The sequence below is a fragment of the Poecilia mexicana genome, unplaced genomic scaffold (assembly GCF_051168715.1).
Source record: "Poecilia mexicana isolate PSO_F unplaced genomic scaffold, ASM5116871v1 scaffold_20, whole genome shotgun sequence".
Taxonomy (NCBI): Eukaryota; Metazoa; Chordata; class Actinopteri; order Cyprinodontiformes; family Poeciliidae; genus Poecilia; species Poecilia mexicana.
In genome coordinates this window covers 4,189,783-4,209,665 of record NW_028263389.1, presented here as the reverse complement: position 1 = coordinate 4,209,665, position 19,883 = coordinate 4,189,783, and positions in this window count along the sequence as shown.

The following is a 19,883-nucleotide window of genomic DNA, read 5'->3' as shown; positions in this document are numbered from 1 at the left end:
AAAAAAGTGTTCAGCTCAAACGTTCTTGACGTTGACTTTGTACAAAGTGCAATTTAATCAAAGCGATGCATAAAAAGTGGAACGCATGGATTTCAGCTAACAGGAAACAGACTGCGTTCTCTTCCACAGACAAACAATTTGTTTTAGGTTAATAAAACAAATGTTAAACCTTCCTGAACTGGAATGCATGCGAATGGATGAGTTGCACCACATTCTGACGGGCTGACTGCTGGGACAGCGTCCAGTCCCTCCCACATCCCTTTAAATTTAATGAGTGTTTCCATTCTAAATTACAATGTGTTTGTAAAAATGCATTGAAAGACAGAGCAGACTGACCCGACTCCCATTCAGTGTGTGCAGCGAGATACTCATTGTGTCCAATTTACCCAAACAACACACACTCCTCCTAGAAACGCTGCAAAAACACACAATCTTACAAAGATCTTTTGGTCTACTTACTAATAAAAATATCTTAGTACACTTTAAATAAGACAAAACTAACGTTTAGCTAACATTTCTACAAGAAATAGGAGCTTTCTTTAAGTCAGTACTTTCTTAATACTGATTGGGAAGTACGAGATCCACTTGCAGATTGTTTCACTTGTAACAAGACATTTTTTCCTAGTTATAAGTAAAATAATCTTCTGGTTGAACTACTACTTTTTTTATCAATTTTGAAGAGGCAGTGTCATTCAAAATTGGCTTTTTGAAATTTTCATCACATTATTATGTTATTCCCTCATCAAAAACACACATAGAGTGTTGCCTAGATTCCTTCATTTGAGAAATCCTTAAATTTCCCATGGCAACCATTCAGCTGAGCAAAACACCTGGTGGAACGGAGCTCCGCCTCCTCGGAACTGCAGTTTCCAAACTTCTGACCTTCCGCCTCAGAGACTCCGCCTCACAGCTCCTTCAGACTAGCCAGCAGCAATTAGCAAACACCAGGCAGAACTCAGTACATGAGCTACTTCACAGTGAAACTCTAGTAAAGACGTTGTTAAAGAGTTAATAGGGGAGCGATGCTGTGATGACTTCCTGAGGGTGGAATTTTAAAAAAAGAGAAGGAGCTTTTAAAGAGACAGAGGCCCAATTTCAAGGCCTTAAACTACAAAGTCAAATTTCTTTTAAGGCATATTTACAACATTTTTGTAACATAGACACTTGATTGTTCTGTAAAATTATTCTATGTGGCTGGAAAATACATAATACTGCCCCTTTAAGGAATTATGGGTTTAAAACGAGCTCCTCTGTCTTGCTAAAAAGTCACTTGTAACTCTTATTTCAAGTGTACCAACACATTTACACAAGAAACTAGAAAAAAAAAAAACTTGGTAATATTTTGTATGTTTGCAATGAAGAACATTAAAATACTGTTATCGTTTATGTTATAAGGGCAGAAAAACCCCACAAAAACAGTTTGTGGCTTTATGGACGTAAATTCGAGCGCCTGCTTCCTGTTGCCGCGCTGAAAGCCGGCCTAATGTGCGGTGGCAGCGATGGGAGTGCTCCTCCGAATGATGTGCACTTTCTTCATTAGAGGCCGGGAGCTCGGCGTCGGGAGGAGACTGACGGTTGCCAGGTCAGAGCCAGAAGGCTTCGTCTGGGCAGATAACAGTGAACCATCCCAGAGCAGCCTCGGGCGGCCTTCTCTGACATCTTCTCAAGCTCGCTTGATTGAGCCGGGAGGAATGTAGTGTCAATGTACCGAGCCGTCAGTCTATTAAAAGTGGGGGAGGAAAAAAAAAAAAAGAAGAAAGAATTTGCGCTCCTTAGATATCACGGCGAGGAATGTTGAAGTCAGAATCACCTCTGTTTGTCGTTTCTTGATTGAGCTGTAAAGAATGTTCTCACTCTCAGAGAAGACCCAAAACGTTCCGGGCAGAAATCACCTCCGTGTGTCACTTAGGGCAGGATTTTTCTGTTTTTGATCCAAATTGATCGTGGCCCGTTGATGAATATTCAACAGGCCAAGCCAAACGCGCGGCTGATGTAACGTTCTCGAAAACGCACATCTCTGAAACGTCACACATCTCCGTCTCCTCCATCAACTGGCCCAGTGCCTGTCGAGGGTTAAAGCGAAAGATGTTTGGCGCCCCGCAATAATCTGTTGCTTCTTTCTTTTTTGGTTTTATTCTGGCCATCTGGCCTCACGAAAGCACTACTTCTGCTTTCCCAGAAAACGCGTTGGAATTTCGCTCTGGGGGCTGATGGGTATCCCTTTCGGCGAGCCCAGAGTGGAATGTGTTCGTTGAGAGGGGGGGGGGAGACGTGGTGGGGGACGTGGTGTTGAAGGAGGAGGTGGTGAGGGTGTTTGAGCTGGAGCCAAACTCTCCACAACTCTCACCGCCCGAGAGACGCAGAGAGTGATGTAAACATGTGGCGAGCTGATGAAAACACGCCTCAAACTGAGATTTTGGAGCCGGGCGGAGGTGGGCTGGAGGCGGGGGTCAGTGGGAGTTAACGGAGCCTGTGATGCCGCTGATATCGCTGTTAACGTGCCGCAGCTCTGTGGGTAGATAAAGCGAAGCGAGTTTTTGCATTTGTACAAAAATTTCACGGTCTTAATTAGTGAACCGCTGCAGTGAGTAAACTGTATGAAAAATGAACTGAAACGACAGAAATCAAAGGAGTTAAAGCTTTTAAAATTTAAGCTCAAAAAGGAAAATTAAATTATTTTTCCAAAAGAAAACAAAAGCTTTCAATAACTAATTAACAAATTATGTTCTTGTAAAAATAAAAAATAAAAAATCATGACTCTGTAGAATGACTTTTTTTGCCATTACTCTTTGCAAAATCTCTTAAGTTTGCGCTATGGGACGATAATCTGTCATTCCTCCCACTACCAGTATTGAGGCAAACAGGATTTCATTCTGAATGTTTAAGCTCTTTTTAATGAGATCCCAGAGAAACTGTCAAAAAAAAAAAAAAAAAGAAAAAAAAGGTGAGCGGACCAATCCAAAATATTGTTAATGTTTACACTATCAATATCGTTATCAGTATCAGTATCAGTATCAGTATCGCATCGATACTTTAGTTTCAGATTCCCTGTTCATGTTTTTTTTTTCAGCCATTAAGAAGACTTTGCTTTGATTTGTTCTCATCAGGTTCTAATTTTTTACACTTTATTTAGAAAACAGTTTACAAAATGTGTGTGTGTGTGTGTGTGTGTGTGTGTGTGTGTGTGTGTGTGTGTGTGTGTTTTCTTATGTATTTACATCTGATTATTAACAAAACAATGTGCACCATATATAGACATTCAAGTCATGCTTGAGATAGTAATTTGGAGAATAAATACAAACTAAGAAATGACAAAACAAGAACCAAAAGTGAAACAAGGCACACAAACAAAAACCCAACAATTATTTCCGTAAGTACATGGATAAAAAGTAGGTAACTAAAATATAAACACAGGTTGAAGAAAATAAATAAAATTTAAATTAACAGAAAACAACTAAAGCGGGGCATCTGAAGGACTTAATGTATTCTGTGCTACTAAAATTGTTATAAGACTTAGATAAAGGGTGAATGTCGTTACAAGAAAGGGGAGCAGCACTCATGGGGTCACATGGAGTGTCAGAGACATAACATGGTCCAAAATGGTGACCTCTTGAGAATGTGACTTCAGAGCCTTTGAAAGTGTGCCCAATTTTTTTCCAGTTTCATGAACAAAAGGGCATCTTTTATCCAAAGAGAATGTGAGGGTGGGAGAGGTTTCTTCAGTATAATACGTCCAGCCGGTGTTGTGAGGAAGGCCACAAGGTCGGCATGATGGAGTGACAGTAATGGGTTTTTGGGGAGAACCCCAAATAAAGCAGTGAGGGGAGAAGGCTTTGCTGTGGTCGAGGTGATTACAGAAAGGGAGTCAAAAACAGATTTCCAAAATTGGAATATAGAGGGACAGGTCCAAAACATATGGCCGAGACTGGCTGGGTCCAAAAAACACCTGACACAACTTGAATCCACAGCCAGAAATATTTGATCCAGTTTACATTTGGACCAGTGTACTCTATGGACTAATTTACACTGAACAATTCTGTGATTTGTTTTGTTTTTTTTATCATTTCTGTATACCATGTAAATATGTTACCTAAATAATTTTGTAGACACCTATAAACTTTTACTTTCCATCCAAGGTTTTAAAAGAAATAATTCAAAAGGAAAAACAGAAAAATACCTAAAAAGGTCAGAAGTTTGATGATAATATCAATATCAGTATTTGCAATACTGGTACTGATACCAATTTATCTAGTATCATACTGCATAAGGAAACTATTATTAAATTCAGCTTTAATGATTATTATTTTTTTATGCAGTGTTTCCATAAAGGGAAAATCTAACACCAGCCCAAGTTCAGAACCCTTCACTCGCTCTCTCTTGTGTTTAAGTGAGATGAGAATTGTTAAAATACCCAGCAACTTGAGCAAGGCTTTTGAAAACATTTATTGCCTTGACCCACTGCTGCTTACATTTCAGGGTTATTTCAGCAAGAACGCTGATTTACTTGGAGTAAAAAGAAGAGGAGCTGTGATAAACTGTTTGGCTGAGAGGAGACAGATGATTGAGGGGCACTTAGAGAACCCAAACAAACCGACGGAGCATGAGGCACTCAGCTTGATTGACAAGTGAGATTTCCTTTGCAATGGAATAAAAACAGACATGTACTGGACACCGAAAAACTTTACATTAATCTGGATGTTAAATTTTGAGCTCCTTATTAGCCTAACCAGTGACCAGCCAGTTAAAAACAGAAAATAGCTGTTGGTTTCCGTCCAACAGAGAAACAAAAGCTAAAGGTTAAAGGGTTACTCTATGTTCCACGCTACTTCAACTGGAGATTTTTTTCTAAATCCAGTTCAGTATCAGTGAGGTAGTTAAACAAAAGAGCAAATACAGAGAAGAAAGTGAATAAACATAGGCTGCTGTTTTGGTAATCCTAGCTGTGCTAACTGCGCTAATCACAGATAGGCTACATTTACACAAGACAACTATCTGTAAACTGGCAGTATGTTCGGATATTCATTGGGGAAAAGTTCAACATTTAGACGGTACCACCAAAACACCTTGAATCAGCTGTAGTTGTCATGCTAGGCCACTAGATGGGGCTGTGATTTTACCATGTTGTCAAATATGCACGCACTTCTGACTGTTTGCTTCCACCTGATTAGCTACCTCATTTAGAAAATAAAAACACATATCTTGTTATGGTAACTCTTGTAACACACATATATGTATATGTATTTTATCAGAAGTTGCGCTGAAGTCAACATTAGCTCAGCACAATGCTAGCTAAAAAGTCTCCAGTATTTACAGAACATTACTGAGGCTTTCTCCCGTTTCCCCCAGAGACAATAGTGACGTCAGCCAAGATTGGCCAGGAGTTTCATCTGCAAAGATATGCATCTCTAAACATCGTAGAAGCATTGTGCATTATTCATTGGAGCTATTAAACAAGGTGAACTTTGGGGTTATTGCAAATCAGAGGAACAAATATTAACCCATAAGATTAGCATGCGAATGAGCAAGCCTTCTTCTGAATGACTTACATGGGCTGGTTTCATAGAACATGCCCCAAACGTAAGCAGCGCTCCACACCTAAAAAAACAATGAAAGTTGGGATTAAAATTGCATCATGACCCCTCGTATACTGGAGTGCTTATTTTGTTTGTGCTTAAACTGTTTCCTGTAGTTTATGGTGAATGTCACGTTTTTGCTGTACGTGTCAATGGAAAAGAAGATAATTAACTCTGTTACTGCAAGCTAGATCACTGATTTAGAAAGAAAGTCCTGTTGCTTTGCTTGTGTCATGTAGATCTTGCCCAGTCAGATTTACACTGACCTTAGTCCAGTTGTACAAGCGCGCTCAGTCTGCATAACTCATTAGCATGGGATTGCAGTGTCACCCCTTTCTCACCATTTCTTTTCTCGTAATAAAATAGAAATGCATGAGGATAAACTCAAACTGGACTCTGAGCCTCCTTTCCAGCCCTGCTGAAAGGCTGTAGCGTAAACAGCCAATTAAACATGTGAATAGCTTCCAACTCGTTGGGGATTCACAGAAGCCATGAAGTTTAAAAATGGACCTCATACTACCTTAAATGAATCTTCTCACTCGACGAAAATTCTTCTTCAGCTCATATGTGTCAATGATTATCAATTTGGACGCCTCCCCACTTGTACGCGTCTGTCACAGCCTAAGCGCGTACCGACTTGTCAAGCAAGTGACGCAAGCGGACTCATCTTTATTTGACCCGGTTACATCACTTCACTGCCTCTCATCTCGCCGCATTTGTCATAATTATATTATTGGCAGAGTGTGAAGTTGGATGTGTGTATGTTTAGAAAGGGAGAGGTTTCATAGCTAATTAGCATTAAAAACAAAGTGATTTTGGGGGTGCAGTGTCTTTGGGGTCAAAGGTGTGCAGTCTGAACTATTTGGTATTTGTTTTATGACTAATCTCTGCAACAATTTTTAGAATTTTGTTTTCTTATTTTAGACTTTGGTGACCGTGTTGCTGACACTTGTCTTCATTGAATTATGTTTTAAGGATGCAGGGGCTTTGTAGAGATATTAATTAGGCAAGCACAACTTTTTAGCTAAAAACAATTCAAGAAGTTCAAGTTAATTTGGTTGGAAACACAGTTTGTGTTACTTTTGTGGAAAAAAAACTGAACGGCTGCATCAAATGCTGTTTTACTGGATTATATTGGTGGGAAGGTGGTTCTCATGTTGCCTAGCAACTCAATTGTTATCTCAGACCTCGACCGAAGCCTGTTGCTTCAGCTTTGGCAATTGGAGTAGTTGTTAATGATGTTGAAACAGGACTGATATCCATGGCTTAGAGTTGAGCAACTTGAAGCAACTACATTGCTGCTTTGTCCCGCTAATGTTTCCCCCCCGGATAACTGGGTGGATTAGTTAAAGTACAAATCATACAGCATATAAGCCCAAGACTGCTGTATTTTTGTTTTTGATTGGCTCCATCCCAACCTCTCTGTAATGCAGCAGGATGACAACATATTTGACTTTTGTCAAGGTACACTGCACATTTTCCTTCCACAATTCCAAAATGGTAAATAGAATTAATTTATGCAGTGATTTTTCACTGTCTACGTTTTTTTTAGAGCCACATTCAGCCATTTACATTTGAACACAATTATACACTGACACACAGATTGGTAGGTAACTTGGGGTTAAGTGCCTGTCCCAGGGGCACATCATCATCCTTCCAATAGTTTCCCCAAAAGCCCACACATTAGCCTCAAACTGTTTTTGGTTTGAAAGTAAAGGAAGATAGTTGTGTGTCTTTGAGGGCTAAATGGACAACATGTCCAAGATGTAATCTGCCTCTTCCCCATTGGATGCTGGGATAGAACCCAGCTTAACAATTCTGAGCAATATCGTTGTTCTGAATATGTTCTTTCTATGCCTATCGCTTCAGTTTCCTTTCCTATGACACTCATTGTCTACAAGTCATGTCTCAAAGTGTTTGAACAACTTCCTAATTACACATAAAACCACAACAGAACAGCAGAAGTTGACACTGAGTTTAAGGAATGGAGGAGTTTTTATGTGTGTTTCGATGATCCCAGCAGTATTTCTGATCCAGTTTTTCCGTGGCTGAGGCTGTAGACATTCAACCTTTCCCCAGTCAGACAGATCAGTAATGAGAAAAACTTGTTTCGGTCTGAAAACATGCCTTTCAAAGGCTGGCGAGAACTCCACTTTGTTTGACTGTTATGGCCAGATCTTAAGTGGGTCAGTCTTAGTAATGGGCCGCTCCATCGTCCTTCGTCTGGTAATTCGGGGCATTGATTGAACTCGGTCTCAACTCTCCGTTAACCTGTGCAGGGAAGCAGAAGACACGGTATCACTCAGGAGGAAACGGGAAAACAGAGGTGATCAAAGGGAAAGACGGTGTTCTCGCATGCTTGACTTGGTCTGTAAAAGCAATGTGCATTTCCAAATATAGCAATGTGACCCTTAAGGACATGGTATTTAGCTCTCTATTGAGTCTGTAAAAGAGTGAGGTAAAATACAATTAGTCATTCAATATCTGTGTGATTTATCCTGTTTGCTCACTGGGGGAAATGTGAGAGCCACGTGCAAAATGCTTTTCTCGTCGACGTGTTTCCTAACAGATTTCCCTTTGCACGTTCGACACCTTCACTGCTGAGTTATGCAAACCTTCACACTGTTTCTAAAAATGCATTTTTCTTTCACTACAAGTCTATATTTAGGTGCAAAATCGTGGACATTGTTGTTCCGATACCAATAATCTAGTTTTCATAATCAATGACTCCCGGGGGACATGTGATGGATTGTAATGCCACATGAACACGGGCCAAGATTAAAGATTCAGATTTACCAGCGAGCCGGCCTCGTTGTTTGTCCTTGCCGCATTTCAGCACATCTATTCTGTATTGAAAGCCATTCATCATTCCTCACTCAAACATGTTTCATGAGAGAACACATAATGTGGTGGTAAAAAGATGGATGCCACGCCGCATAAAAGGCAGTAGATAATAGGCCCCTTTTGGACTTGAGGATATTTGTCACTTTTGTTTGTACACCACAAAAAAAGCTAAGTACATTAGCAAGGAGAAGTGCAGTTTACATGAACCAGTGGCAGGTGGCCAAGCAAAGAGTAATCACAGACAGGACCTGAAAAAAAGGAACCACCTTATATCATCTGAGGTGTTGAAGACCGACAGGAGAGTGATGTAGACCGTATGTCTCACAAAGGAGTGTTTAAAGGGTTCAAAATGCAGTGCAGACTGCTGTAATGGCAATTTGAACAGCCCTGCTCTTCACCTCTTATATAATTATTTTGTCTGACAATTGCACATTTAAGCTCTTGAGGTACTGCTTGACACTAGAACACATTCATTCAGGATTATGCCAATTTCACATATCGAGGTATTCAAGGCTTTAAAAAGTTTCAATTTAAAATCCCCAAATTTTCCCACCGTACTCTTCTTATGGTTTAGAGTTTAAAGTGCTGGGGTGACTTTGACTATCTAATTAGAGAATGACAGTACCTGTGTTTCCCTTACAAACGTGCAAAGCTTTGCCAATATTCCACTAGTGTCGAAAAACACAATTTGGAAATTGGTATCATTAAATAACAAATGCAAGTAAAATCACACTTAAATGAGTTTGTTCACATGATAAGTCATTAAGAAAACAAGCCGATTTGTCAGAGGTTATCAGTAATGGTTTGTTGTCTAAAGTTGATGCCATATCACTAAGTTAGTCAGACAGATGGAGCATTTTATCTAACAACTGAAGAGAAACATGGTAAGCTAGTTGTTGTTTTCTGTGTTGAACAACCTAAGTTCCAATGGCAGAGGTTCCTGTCTGTACTAATCTCCCATATTTACTGAGACTAAATAAATGTCCACTCTGAAGGCCAAAACATACTCTGTTCATCTTCTTGGTAGAAGATGTCTCAAGAAAAAGCTAAAAGAACTACCAAACCAGGGCTGTCAGAGGAGAATTATATTGTTCAGTCTTTGCAAGCCAGAAAGACGCAACTAATTCCTCTGCTCTTGTACAGTATGCAGGGTTTCCCCCAGTGTATTATAGACCTGGCGGCCCGCCATCCTTTACTAGCGCCACCACCAGGCTAAACCTTTCTTGTGTAATGTTTTTAGGAAAATAATAATAAAAAAAACAAACACTTTTTTTTTTTTTTAAGCCGGGTTGCAAGTGTCTCTGTTGCTCTGAGCGCTTCACTGGCGGAGCAGATTTATTCCTAAAAGATATGTTTATAGAAGATAGGTTTTTAGTTTATGCATTTAAAGACAGATCAATCACACCGCTGGCGCCTCTGCGCGTTGCCTCGCGCGCTGCTGTAGCTGGATTAAGTTTACCTCAGCGCGGATCCCGCGCGTCTCCTTTCACTCAAACTGGACACAGGCTGAGCTGTATGGATGTTTACATCAGCACCCTGTGAGGAATTATGATTCTTTCTAGAGTTTTTGATCAAGGTAGGACTTTAAACACCACTCTGGTTAGCTCTGGTTGCGCAGCTCTATGTGAGCTGCAGGAATAACTTGTAGTCGCGCTTTCAGAGGTGCGTTGAGAGCGGTGAGAATGATTTATATTTGCGAACAAAGAATTTTGTGCGGCTTTTTCATCTCAACATGCAGCCAGCGCCCAGCTCTGCCTGCGCTGGTGAAGTGTATCTATGTGTTCCCGGTTGGCCGGTGTATTAGTTAATGAACTAGCGCTAACCTGATCATGCAGGTTCAGCCTGGTGAAGAGCGCTTCACTCTTATTTTATATTATTGTATTATTTTTAGTATTATTTTTCCAGTTACACAATGCATCAAGCTGTATCAAATGTTTTGTCCACTTAGTCTGAGTTAATGTGCGCAACCGCGCGGAGATCTGAGAAACTCGTCCCATAAACTGGACCAACCAGAATAGTTTCTGTGACGCTTATTAAAAACTCAACAGACACGAAATGAAAGAGCTACTGAAGCCGCATTAGCAGCATTGAGTTACATCTCCCGTTTGTTGCGCATCTCTGTGTAGTGCAGCAGATTACCTCATCATGCAGGGCCGGTCCAAAGCTGTATGAGGCCTTGAGCAGAATTTGATTTAGGGGCCCCTTTTGTTGCTAAAAACAACAGCACCTGTAACAGATGTGTTGGGAGTAGATTAATTGACCAACCTAAAAAGCAATCAGTTATAATTACAATTTACTAAATTGTATTTGTGAACAAATAGAGCTCAAACTTAAAGATTAAACTCACGGCATCAGATTGTAGTTAGGGTAACAAAGCAATCCGACTATGAATATTGTTCTTTGAACTTTTACAAAGTAAACTTGCCAGCTCCTTAAAATCTTACATTTAAATGTTAAACAATTAAAAATCTTTTAATTTATGTAATTTGAATCAAATTGAAAATTGATTTGTAAATTGAATCAAATTTAGCAGCATTGATCATCTCAATAAACAAGTGTTACATTCATGTATCTGTGGTCTGTGTTAAAATATTAGCATTTATGGGGCCCCTGAAGCCCTGGGGGGCCTGATTGAGCTGCTGACAATTTAGATTAAACAAAAGTGCAAATAATTGATTCATTTTAATTGTACATTTTGATTTGTTGTTTTTAAAACTAGTTGTGGGTTTAAGTAGTGTTTCACTGGTGATGTTTTCCCATAACGTATAATTACCAAGTGATATTTTTAAATTTCCTGTCACCTTAACATCTTTCAATACAAAAAAAAAAACAAAAAACGGTGGACTGCCGGTGGACCGCCTCGTCACCCTGACCACCGGGCTTAGCAAGTTTTCTTGGGGAAACCCCGGTATGTTAGCATACGCTAGCATACATTCTTCTTAGCTGTGGATTTGCTCAGCTAAGAAGATTAATATCTTGTTAAGTTTAGGCATTTAATTTGTCGTAATAGTGTTTCATCTGATGGGTGTAAGCATTTTCACATTTTCAGTGTGAGTTGTGTTAGGCGACTAAAATGAGCTAAAACAGCTAGCTAGCTAGCTAGCTAGCTAGCTAGCTAGCTGAAAACTAACTGCCAAATCCAGACTAGCTGTTAGCCTTTAACAACTCTGAGGATTTATTCACGTCGTATTGAATCTTACTTCAGCTGAAGGATATATTTTTGACAAAAACCTGCAAGAGCTAAATCACTGTTACCATACTGCCTGTTAAGCAGTTAGTCCAGATACAGCCAGCTAATATCAGTTTGCTACCTCCCCACTGTTCCTTTATATACAGCAGAACAACAAATACATGTGCCTTATTTTGCTTTTAAAGCATATTTACATTTTGGCAGTGTGTATTTAAATGTATCAAAATAAGTTTTGTAAATAATATGCTATAATTGATTAGAATTGGAGTGTATTGTTTTTGCAGTAGTAAGACTAATATTCTTTTCTGTTTTAAACATAAGGTTTTACATGCATTCAAAAAAAATGCTACATTAACATTACATTTTTACAAAAGGTTATATGAGAATTTCATACTAACCCATGCCTACCTTTTCTGCATATTTTTTTACCTTTGTAAGCACGCCCATTGATTTACATCTATTACAAATCTTCTACTAAGTTCTATTGACTGTAAGGATCTTACGACATTATTACCAGCATTCAGTGGCCCCTCCAGGGGACACGGTCATCCCGGAAAATGACAACGTGTCGTCAGAATGGAAAGGTTTTGTCACAGGATAAAGGTGATGACTCAGAACAACTTTGCATTGATTCGCAGTGACCTTTCCAATAGAGAGGACAAGAGAATCCAAACTTTGCCAATGAAAATTGCCCGAAGCATATGTGAGCCAGTTCCCGTCACTCCAGAGGTCAAGAGCTCCGTCCTTCCCTTCATTTGTCACCCATCTTTATACATCCAGCAGTAAGCTAGATTTTGACACAGAATGTCCTTTACAAATCACTGAGCATGGATTCTTTAATACTTTTTCCAATTGCAAGAAGTGAACAATGGTTTCAGAATGATACTAATAACTCCGCGGGCCGTTTCTTGCCCTTTGAGGTCAATAGAAGGATGCTTCACCTTCACACATTTTTATTTATTCCCTTTGACCGCCCCGGTTTCTCTCCACACGTTCTGACAGAGTTCTCACTGCCCGAGCCAGATGGTATTTCTCAACACAAACGAACACTGCCGAAGAACGCGGGGGCTATAGGAAAATAGCAGCGGTCTGAGTGCGATGCCTCTGAATAAATCATGGGCTTGAGAACAAAGACTTCCTGCAGGTTGATCAGCAAAAGCCGGTTTAAATCTCTTTTTAATGCGCTAAGACCTGCAAAATGTATCAAACCTGGCAGCATTAAACTCAGCTTAACATTTACCATGATGGGGAACCTTGTCTGAAGGAGCTGTTAATTCCTCATTTATTCTCCGGAAAAGGACACTCTCCAAGGTGTGCTGAGTTAATCTCTATTAGTTGATGACACTGTGAGTTCTTCCTTCCATTTATCTGACTACGGGCTACAGATGCAGGTAAGTAACTGAGACTCCCCTCCTGGCTTTTACTATGCTTTTTTTTTCCCTAAATACAGTAATATATCAGACTAAACAGTAAAACATTATAAGTATTACTGACCCAAAACACCCCAAAGATGATAAATTAAGCTCTTAACAAATGGCCATTTTGATTAGTAGAATATAAAATAAATAAATACATTCTCTTCACCCCTTAAAAAGCCATTTTATTCTGAGAAACCTGATTAGACTCTCTAGGTTGAAGACAGTCTCATTTGTGTCTCATGTCTGGTGAAAACAGTATTCCTCATTATTTCTTCTCAGGAACAATCCTCCTGTAGTTGTTTTTCATTTTCTAACTAACTCAATTGAATAACGCCACTGCCCAATCAATCCATTGTCTTAAGCTTATCTGAGATCAGGTCACGAGAGGAACAGGGCCAGGAGGAAAAGTCAAACAGTTTTCAGATCATTGTGAGGGATCCCAGGTCGGCGTCTTCCGGGTTTGCTCTTCAGCTTCTCCTTCTGCTGGGACAAACGTGGCAAACCTCCCTAATGAGTTGCCTGGTAAACATCCCGATCAGATGCACAAACCACCTAAACTAACTCTTTTCAATACAGAGGAGCAAAGGCTCCTGAAGGACAGAGCATCTGACTCCGGGCAGAGAACGCAGAAATCTCATTTTAGCCACATGTGTCTAAGATGTGATTCTTTCTGTCATGATTCAAATCCCAGAACCGAGGTAGAGACAAGACAGTTGTAGAAAATCTGCTAACTCTTGTGTGCTGCTTTTTTTTTTGCTTAGCTTTGTCTTCACCACGAATCCTTGGGCAATGATCCAGCCTAGATTAGTCGCCAGTCCTTAACAGGGCAACAGAAGCTGTGTTACCACTGCAAATATGCACTAAACCTTTATGAAGTTCTGCTAATGTCGAAAAAAATACAACTTCGCAATCGCAGTGTTTGCATTAAATACATGAAATTAAATTCACGCATGAATAAGCTTGTTCATATGATAAGTCATGAAAAATCATGGATGTAAACACATGAGATATATTCATATTTCAGCCATGGCGATAAACCTTTTATACTTGGGAGCAAAATTACAGTCCGTGATTTTACAGAAGAGCTGTGGACTCTTCTGTCAACTCAACTGTTTATGAACCGATCGATGCTGTGAGATCTCTGGTGGACCCAGCTGCTCATTGTCCAACAAATAATTGAATGCCAAAAAAAAAAAAAGTGCTTCTAGTGGAGCTTTGTGAAAACCATCTCACCCTCGACTAAAAATATTTTAGAGAAAAATGTGAGCTTTTTTCAAAACTGGCATGTGCACACATACAATCAAACCTAAGGGGAATTAGGAGAGAGAATGCAATTGTCACATTTTTGGACAGTGGGAGGAGAACCTGGAGAGAACCCACATTATGCATAGGCAGAACATGTAACCCTCCAGGCCCAGGATTCAAACCCGGGACCTTCTTGCTGCAAGGCATCATTGCTAACAATTGGTGATGTTAATTCAAATAACTTGTACAATTTATCTGTCCTGCATAATTACAGCTTTAGACATACGGTTGATGGGGGAAGTTTAGCAGAAATGAGATTGATGGAGTTGGCCTTCATGTTTTTCCGCCAATTGCATCGACTCTGCCTTCTGTTTAATCAGCTCTTTTCTGACAAAAGGTCATCAGGGAAACATCCAGACCTGTACCTCAGATATTAGCCCATTTGTGATCAGAAAGGCCTCATCCTAAACAATTTTTTTTTCGCCCTTATTTGTTCTTCTTTTTTGCAGGCCAAGGCATTAACCTTTTCAAGAATTGAATCTGAGTTTGACAAAACTGCAGCCTGGGATAATGCGCTCCATCCCCCAGCCAGGATTAACAAAAAAATAAATAACTGGAGCACTTTATCAAGCTGAAAATCTGAGATAAGGTAGTTAGACAGTTTGAGGTAAACCAAATCTGGGTCACTCCTGGAGACTGTTAGTGCTTATTACTGAATAATGCCGTCCTCTCTTTCTTTGGCTCTTTGCCTCCGTCCCCCCCTCGCTCTTCTCCAGCAGATCCGCTCTCATATTGACCACATGCATTACGGCGCTCGCGGAACACGGCAACAAAAGTCCTTCATTAGAAGTTAGGGTTTCTGCGAGCGTTATGGGAGGAGGTGGAGTATTGATCTGCGCAAGATAGCTAACTGGAAAACGCTTCCCGTCGGAGCCGACTGAAGCTCATTTGGGAGGGAATGCTCCTGGCAAGCTGGAGACTATTTCACATCTGGTTATTGGACCCGAGGCGCTAGTGGGTACAGTATGTTTCTCCCGCAATCAAAAGACACTGGGAAATCTATATGTGGTAATTACAAATTCATGCCACCACTGTGAAATTGAACACTTGGCATCATTATAAAGTAATGGGCACATTAGGAGGGGAGTTTGCCTGCGATGATTCCCCCCTCTCATGTGAGTATCATCAGCAGTGATCCACACGAAAAGCAATATTATCCTGTGGAATTACACAATGGGTGCTACTCAAGGAGAACCCACCACTGGGTTGCACTTTTCCTTCAAATAAAAAAGGGGAAATGGCGTAAAAAAAAAAAAAAAAAAAGAAAAGAAAAGACCGCATCAGAGATGGTTCTCCCCGGTTCACTGTAAATCCCTTACTTTGCTTACCAAGCTAATTTGGAGGCCATTATCTCAAGGAGGGTTTTTATATCTCCACTACAATGGCCAATTTGTACATGAAAATGTATGCAATGGCTCGCATCCATTCTCCCCGTCTGTAATGTAATTACCCCGCATGCTGTAACTCCCATAAATATTCAAATGTATCAAAACACAACTCAGAAGAGACACATTTCCTCCATCCCCGCCCCCATCAAGTTGAAGTGTCGCATGTGCTTTTATGGAAAAAAAAAAAAATCCCTTACTCTTTTGATATTGGACAAGAATGGCTGTCCTTTGTCCAACGCTGACAGAGTAAAACAATATATATAGGTCATAAAGAATGGCGTCCACTTAAAAAGTGCTCATCAAGCTGGAAGGGAGCGTCTCTTTTTTTCTTTTTTTTTCTCCAGCGGTGCCGAGATGAAAGGCCACATCAGCTTTTATAGTCGTCTCTCAAAGACCGTTTCCACAAATGTTATCCAGTCTACTTCACCAACGCTGACAGCCTTTAATCAATGCATTAAGATTGTCCCGTCTCTGCCATATCTGGCTTGTGAAAAGACTTTGAAAGAAAATGCTGTTTTCCTTCATCATTAAGGATTTCTGTGCAGACTTTGTTTTCGAGGCATCAAAGCGTCCCTCGTCCTTCTGTAGCCGCTCACATCCAAATGGAGATGATCTCAGATAAACATGTTGCCTTTTACAAGACGGGAAACTGTTATGGTCAGGCTTCGCTGCGGTTAACATGTCAACTCAATTATGAGACCGACTTAATAGGGGCAATGTCATTTTCAAGTTATACAACCTTCCTGCAAGAATGCCTAGCAAGAAATGGAGAGTATGGAAACCAATTGGCGTTGAGATAAAACCGTCATGATCAAAGCGCCCCTTAAGTTTGCTGTTGGTCCTCCGTGTCCCCTGCAACAATGAATAAGAATTGTGGCTCAGTCATGTGGAAATGAGCAAAGAGGGAGGTGACTGGATGGTATTTGTTATGGCCATGCTCAATGAAGCTTTTAATTGTCTTTGGCTTGTAAAACAAACCCTAAATGTCTTCTCCTTCTTAGTTATACCACTATGTTGTCTCTTTATTTTCCCAAACCATCTCCAGTGTGAGGGCATCCATCCATCCATCCATCCATCCATCCATCCATCCATCCATCCATCCATCCATCCATCCATCCATCCATCCATCCATCCATCCATCCATCCATCCATCCATCCATCCATCCATCCATCCATCGTACACCATGGATGGGTTGCTGGTCCATCACAAATTGTGATGATATTGATGAAACAAACCTCAGAGCAATAAGGTCTGATGCACAACTTTTAACATTTTTGCAACTGAATATGCACTAATATATAACAGTTCCCAATGGCTCTCTATTTGTGACAGGGCTCAAAAGGTTGAGAGTGTGGAGAATTATCCTTTCTCCATTTAGGTTCTTGTATGAGGTTCAAGAAGAGTCAGTGAATTGAATTCATGAATTCCATTTATTAAGACTAAAATACAACACTGGTCCATTTTTCACGCTCTCCCTATGGGCTAACACAGCAAAATGGCACCTATCAGCTTCTCGTTCCTTTTGTTGGCTGCTATCTAAGCTACCCTTAGCTTTGCGCGTGTGTGCACTGTGTGTGCGCGTGTGTGTACACGAGCATGCAAATAACTAAAAGAGATGGAGGAAAAAGGAATTATTTTTCCCCAACAAGAGCTATATGGTGCTATATGATGTGTGGCTCTAGGGATGAGGAATGTTCAGATCAATGCCCACTTTTGGTTTGCAATGGCCCAGTCAAAGTCTGTGGATAGGCCTTCACTTTCAGCTGAACTGATGTTTGCAGATGCCCTTCATCCACTCAGACTAAACATGATTTAATTTGCAAAGGAGGAGTAAGAATTCTGATTTATCTAAAGATACCGACTTGAAAGAGGTGCATCCAAATTAAAGCCACAATATTCAGACTTTTTTTTGTAAAACATTTTGAAAACTATGGTATCAATTTGTGGTTGTACCATGACACAAAACATTAAAAAGTTTTAGGTATAAGAATGAGCACCTAATGCTTCGCATGACCAGTGATCCAGTCAGAGTCTGGAAACTTGAGATTTAATCAAAGTTGTGAGTGAAGAATACAGATGGCCTCCTTTTGCTTTGCCAAACTTTACTCCGCTGTTTTAATTAAGTAAAGTCAGTTCACTGTAGAATCGGTGATCGGAAGAAACTGGTTCTTCTTGGTGCTGGATTGGCTCCTGAAAATCTGACAAATATAACCTTGACGTGGGGACAGTTATTACTGATGGTGGCATGAACGTTTACAGCCTCAGACAATCGATGCGTTCAAAGAGATTCGTTTTCTGCCAGAACGAAAACTTATTGTAAAGAAAGTAACAAATCATTTATATTGTCGGTAATTACTCTATAGTTCTTCAGTTTTATTTTACTTCAATCGACGGTACAGTGGCGTGGGCTTTGATGTTACCAAGCTCTGCAAACTTGGGGGCATTTGCTGAGAACAACATTTGTTGTACTAGTCAGCATCATGCGGACTTGATTAGCAACAGACAACCCTTTGAATTACTTTTTCTGTTCATTTTCTGAAAATGAACAGAGAAAATGAGGTGAAAACACATAATACTGCCAATTTAAGGTTTGTCATAATGTGCTCTGCACTTATTTTCAACTACTCATGGACCGTTTTTTCAGTTGTATCTACTTTTAAGGTTAGCAATTTATTTTGATTTTCATATTTTAGAAAATATGTGCTTTTGCATAATACTGTGTTACTGAATGTCAAAATGACAAAAGCTCCATCTTAATAAATCTGATAATTTGTTAAAATTAGCAATCATTGGTTCAAATTACCATTCCTTTGCTTCATCCCAGCCTTATGTATTGAACTACATTAGATTCAAACATTGCATGTTGAGCTGAATCCAGTTGTTTGCTGCTCATGTATCTTATCGAATCATTGGTCATGGCTTAAAAATACACAGCTATTATATTTGGCAATACAAAATAAAGCTAAAATGACGTAAAACACAGAAAACACTCCCCTCACCTGAATGCTTGTTGGCCCTTTCTCGAGGCGCGACAGCTGCAGGTGCAGCTCGCTTATAGATCCGCTCCCGAATATTTTGGCTGCGGCCGACGATTAATACTCACATATGGATTGCCACTTTAGGATGACAAGCACTAATGCACGGTGCGGCGAAAATGTATAAATCTGACGGAATCACCGGTGCCCTTCATTTTTCAGTCTAATAGCTGTAGCATTAACAGCTGCTAGTCCCTGTCTTAAAGTCATTTATTACCACCCATGTTATCCTAGTCTGCCACTTTACTACCATAACACCATAAATCAGGGGGGCAAGAAGGGGGCCGCCACCCCCATTCATGCCTGCCTCAGGAGAGAAATATAGAGCGGTGAAGCCTGTGCTCCTTAAGCCGCGGTGGATGTAACCTCCATATCTGAAAAGTAGCAATTAAAAGTCCGTCATAGCATCTGCTTTGCCTCCCGGTCAAACATGTTGCAGTTAGCGCTTAGCTGCTACTCTGCGCCTTGAATTAGCTAAGACTTCTGCTACGCAACATAATCAATCATTACTTTAATAGGTCATTTAAGGATTCTGTATTTAGGGCCGTTTTTAAAAGGATCGCATGATTTTCACATGATCGTTTTTTTCTTAAAAAAAAAAAAACTAGCATGATGTAGCATTTCAGGAAAGACTAGTGGGGGGAATAAATGTTTGGGCCACAACAGCGCAATCCAATATATCCCTGTCGGGCCTGTTTGCTCCTGTGTGGCACGGCAGCGCACTGCATTTAATTTACTAGTGGCTCGACTAAATGCGCCATGGGAGGCTCTCCATAATTCATGAAGGAAGAGAAAGAGAGAGGAAAACGAACATGATGAATCTACGGTTGCTATAATTCATGTATCCTCCCTCATGAAATTTCAGCTGAATGTTAATGGCTAGAGACAAAAGTGGAAAAGAAAAACAGAAAAAAATAACAGGGGGAGGTACAGTACAGACAAGGATAGAGATCTGAGTTTATATTAACAAGTTGGAATTTGTGGATGTGTTTATGTGTGTTCATGCAGCAGAGACATGATTTAAAGCCAAATCCAAACCAGGAAGAGGAAGGGGGGAAAAATAGTCCTCTTTGGTTTTATATTAATCGTTGCCCGTTCAGTTACTGACAGTTTTCTTTTTTCCTTATCT